This window comes from Lygodium microphyllum, chromosome 1, assembly GCF_053477565.2.
Source record: "Lygodium microphyllum isolate KBCC chromosome 1, Lygodium_microphyllum_v1.1.10, whole genome shotgun sequence".
Taxonomy (NCBI): domain Eukaryota; kingdom Viridiplantae; phylum Streptophyta; class Polypodiopsida; order Schizaeales; family Lygodiaceae; genus Lygodium; species Lygodium microphyllum.
Window position 1 is genome coordinate 34,747,106 of NC_141135.1, and position 5,681 is coordinate 34,752,786.

Sequence of the window (5,681 nt, forward strand, 5' to 3'; positions counted from 1 at the left end):
TCTACAATTTTACATAAATATAATCCATTTATACCTCGCACGAAATGTCCTCTCATTCAATGGTTTTTATTCTTCTTCACAATAAATGCATGCCCTCACATCACCTTGCAATTTTCAACCTTAGTACTTACTACTTTATCATATGAACGCTATTGTCTACTTTCAATCAATGTCAAAAAAAAGATGACGAGTAGCAAGTTGAAAGATCTCACTTCCATATTTATTTCCTACTAGTTATCGTATTTACGACATCCAAAAAGATAGGCAAGCACCTTTGTTTTTCTTCGTGCTAGCACGGTGCTCCTAGTGCTCTAATTTTTGTGTGTGCGCCATTCTATGCACTAGCCATCTTTCCTCCACTCATCCCCCAACCCTAGGCAAGAAGGGGCTCTATGTTCAATCATGAGAAGTTGAGAACTTTAAGAGCAAGGACACATATAGGTATATTCTACCTGCATTACTTTGTCTAGTCAAGTCCAAAGACATGTGGATGGCTAATATGACCACTATTAATCTATGTGTCTAAATTTTAGAAAGTTGACACTAAGCACCTCCAAATTTGAGAGTACTACATGTACTTGGTAGAGTTCTAAGGACATGGGAGCTGTGGATTTGTAGATATCATGTTCTCTCTCCTCAAGTGTGCTTTCTCTACCTATAGAGGTTTTGTGGCACGGGATGTAGATGAAGGGAGTGAAATAAACTTAACTAGCTTGAGGATGCTACAATTGAAGTCTAGATAGCACATCTAGGAGTCATTCACCCATGTGTGGTGTGGGCCTAACAGTTGCTACCTCACATAAAAACTAGTAAGAGCCATGTCACACCCTCTACATAGAGGGCCAATGGGTTTCCTACATGAAACAACTTCTCTACATGTCATAAGATAGAGGGGTAGTGGGTTTCCTACATGAAACGGCTTCTCCACGTGTCATACCTTGTGCTTATAAAGGTGAAGACAAAATGTTGTGCTCAAAGAGAAGTTCTCGATTGACTCAAGGAAGAAGATTCACTTGATTTGATTTGGCCCCACCAATGAGTGTTAGTTAGACATGCTCAAGCCTCATAGAGCTCTTCCAATGTTTTTCATTACCCTTGCTAGCCCTTATATCCTATGGGGTGATAATGTGTAAGTGAGGGAGTGGGGTCTCTATCCCCCCCATTGTAACTAGTAACTAGGCAAGACATAGTCCTAAGGAGATAGTAGTACTACCTTATTGAGTTTGAAAAAGTGATTGTTATGCTTCTAGTGTTCATCAGCATAATTTTTTGATAACAAAATATGAATGAAGCTCCTTCAAGTATCTACAAAAAGTGCAATAGGGATTTGTGAAAACTTTGTGTACACACTTTTAACTGGAAGTTTAATGTTTTAGAAGACATAGCAAATCATTTTACTTGAAACCTTGGTTTTTCATCAACATTGCATGTCTTATAGTACATATACTCATGTGCCTAGCTTGTTATAGATAAGTTAAAAATACATATTGTTTCTTGAGGTGTGTAAAGCAAGTATCTGAAATATAAATTTTTAGAATCCTTTTCATCTTAGATCAAATCAGAAGGCTCATATTCAAGGGTTGCAACACCTTTCAACATGGAGTTTATCCTTAATTAGAGAGGCAAAAATAAATTCGTTATTAGATGTGTTAGTGGAAGGTTAGTGGTCTATACTTCCAATAGCTATCGTAAGAAAGTCCAAGTTTTCCTAAAGCCACTCAAAATCACATTGGCCCTTTACATTCTAGCACTAAAGTTGTGTGTAGGGTTTAAAGACTTGAGCCATTATTTTCGTTCATATTTAATCAATATGATTAAATTATTTACTTTCAAGAGACCTTGATATATCTTCCTCCAAATATTCAGAAACAAAGGCTTTATGGACTTAGAGGCCCCTCATAGTAGCAAGCTGGTTGATAATGTTGGATGGAATTCATGAGGAGAACAAACTTCCTACGTCACACACTTGGATCTCAATATGAGTGTCTTGTTGTTGGCCTTCAACATCTCAAGTCCCAAGTTGAAAATGTTTGCATTGTCAAACATAGTTTATGTGTAGTTTACTAATCATAGCTTTGTATAAGGAAGAAAAGGAGGCTAAAAGCTATCATACTATTAATTGCTACTCAAATACATAGGTAGTATGATCATGTGAGAGTTAAATCGTGATCCTACTTGGTGAAATATATTGGTAAAAACAAAGATTGAAATGAATAAAATAGACATGTAATCACAAGAAGTGAAGGCTTAAAGTAATAAGAGATCTCTTACAACACATTATAATCATATGTATATTGTGTATAAACAATAAAATGTGTTTTTCATAGTTTTCAATCTCCTAACTCTTTTCATAATGTCCCTCCCTTTGTAGGGGAAAGAAACTTTTTGCACCTTAAATAATGTTAAAATCACAAACACATATATACTCCATATGTATTGGGGGATTGCACAAGGATCATACTACCTAGGTTAATCAGTTTATCCTATGGTTTGTATCCATATGTATTGGGGGATCGCACAAGGATCACACTACCTAGGTTAATCAGTTTATCCTATGGTTTGTATCCATATGTATTGGGGGATTGCACAAGGATCACACTACCTAGGTTAATAAGTTTATCCTATGGTTTGTATCCATCAATAAAGGGAGAGTCTCCCTACACCCCCATTGCATTGTGTGCAGCCACTTTAGCCACCTACCTTATCCACCTATACACCATTAGTTAAAAGCTACCTACCAAAACCACCAATCTAAACCTGTGCCCTAAACCACCCCTCGGGGGGGTCACTCATGAATATATGTATATATAACATGAGTTCAAAATAAGGGGTTTTTAAAACATAATTTTTATACATTTTTAACATATAAAAGGGTGTCATATAAAGGGGTTACTTATAGATTGAACAGAAAAGGGTTGCGTTATATTCAAGAAAAATTCGCAGATTAGGATATTTATAAATAGGCCACGAATGCACGTTATATACAGAAATATATATAGTGAACCCCCAAGAACCACCTACTTGTAAGCCTTTATAAAGGAAACTCATTTTCATGAATAAAAAACTCTCTTTTTCGCATTGTACTTTCATTTTGGCTCAGCTATGCTCAAGTACTTCCTTTCTCTATCATCTCTCTTTCAAATATCTCAACATGGTATCTAGAGCAATGAAAGGTATAGATCCTTGAGCTCCGGTAGCCACCCACCTCTTCTTGTTTACTCCTCTCACTATGCTCATTACCATTGCAGTTGGAATGATCTGAGCTAATGCTAGTGGTTATCCCCATCAGATGGATTTGAAATAGGTCCCATTATTTGTTGTCCTATCTACTTCAATGAGTCGCCTTATCGTGGTACCATGGTTTCTCAGTCCAAGCTACTAGACAACTTGTGTTTTGAGCTAAACTATGTGCAAATTGGAGTAAATCTACTTCACAATTCATCCACTATGTGTACTGCTTCTATAGAATGACTATTATGTTGCCAAAGTATGGTTAAGCTCTTACTAAAAGTCACAGCACTATTGTGCCTGACTCACATTTTTTTACTAATGTCATTCTTTATCTAACATGGAGCTATCAGATTAGGTGTCATTCCTACTATTCACACTACTAGTTGTGCCTATGTTCTCTTACAGCTCCCACTATACTACTCTTGGGACAAATAAACTAGTTTATTCAAGCTATATGCAACAATAGAAGATCACACTTGCTACTAGAATAAGGTGGCATTTTAGCTAGTACCCACAATATTGGTAGCCTTGACACCATGATTTGAATACTGAGATCATATATGAGCTACTCCAGACCTTAACAGTGAGATGAGTTGCTCTATTCTCATTCTACTTAATTGTGAGATCTCTGTTGTATCATGGAAACTAATGCTATGTGTGGTGCTATCTTAATTAGTCACAATGTGCTATCAATTTGCTGGTAAAAACACAATGTGAAGCTACTAAAACCACATTGGAAATCAGGGACTATGATCCAAAAATCACACTATCTTTTGTTGATTGTCATGACTTGTTTCCTTGGGTTGAAGTATTATTCCAAATCTACACTTGATGCTGCTCTAGATTTGCAAACTAGCTGCATAACTAGTTCCTTTATTGATGAAAGCCACTAGTGCATATGGTACCATTGTTCCAGCTGTTTGAGATAAAACATTTCTCAGGTTTCAATCCATGGTAGTAGCTTCTGTGCTACTACAAATGAAGGAGCTATCGTTGTGAACTAAGCTACTAATTATGTATGTATTTATCAGCAACATTTTGGTCAATGTACTTACTGAGGTGAGTTGCTAATCCCTTGTTTTTAAACATAATGCCATTTTTGCTACTCTACAAGTAAATATCTGGTAACATCTTAGTTTTCTTAAACACTTGCAAGCATGTCATCGATGGATGGAGAAGAAGGTTCCACCAAGTTTAAGGGTTAGGCAGTTCAAACTTGGCAAACAAGAATCAAATTGATTTTTATGAAGAAAGGATTATGGAACATTACAATTGGAAAGGAGAAGAAATCTTAGGATGCAACCCAAGTGACAAGGCCCAAGCCATCATCAAACTAGAGTTGGATGATACTTATATTCATCATGTGGATGGGTGTGACACTACAAAGTATACTTGGGATGAACTCAACAAGTTGTTTGGATCTCAATCCTAGAGTTCCAAGTTTGGCCTACTAATTGAATTCGTCCACTTAGAAATAAAGTCTCAATCTTCTCTTGCACCTCATTTGAATCACATGAAAGGATTGTTAACTCAACTTGCAGGAATTGAACTTAAGGTTAAGGAAGACATTGCTATTGGTGTCTTACTCAAATCTTTGCCTAGAGAGTATGACAATGTGGTCACTACTCTTATCACCATGCCTTCTTCTTAGCTAGTTGAAGTCAAAGCTTCTCTTCTCGAAGAAGAAAAAAGACTAAAGTCCAAGCACAATAGATAGTGCAACACTGAAGCATGAGGCCTTCTACACCAAATCCAAGTTCATCACAGAAAGAGAGCTCAAAAGGTATTTCTTATGAAGATTTTTCAAGAGAGTGATGAAGAAGGAGAAGAAGACAAGGAGAAAGTGAAATCAAAAGAAGAAAAGCATCATGAAGCCCTTTCAACCCTCTACAACTAGGTAAACCATAGGGACAACCACACAACATTAGGTTCAATAAACAAACCCATAGTATTCCAGTATTTAGACTTAACATGGACGTATGTCTTACCTATCTAATTACAAAAACCTACTTTATGGTCCAGTTTGGCAAGGGATATATTAAGATTTCCTTACAAGAACTAAAACATGGTTTGTACCTTTTCTCTTTTCAATCAATGGTACAAAAGAGGTGTAATTTTGCAAGGCTCTAGATGTGCCCCACAAAAGTTTTGTTTATATATGTGATAATAAGATATAAACGCACCCAAAAAAAAAAGAATGCCATATGATGATTGATTATGTACATTGTAGCTGAAGTGAGAGTACACAACACAAGAGTGAAATAAGCAATGAGTGGAAACATAAGTAGAGTACAAGGATAAGATGGGAAGCCTAGAGTGAGGATTGTAAGATACATTAAAGAAAACATAAAAGATCATGTAAGAGAGATTGAGTAGAAAGAATGGCTATGTATTTGTCTTCCTATTTTACAAGTGAGGGGATGAGCCCTTTTTATAGCTTTCAGGAAGTG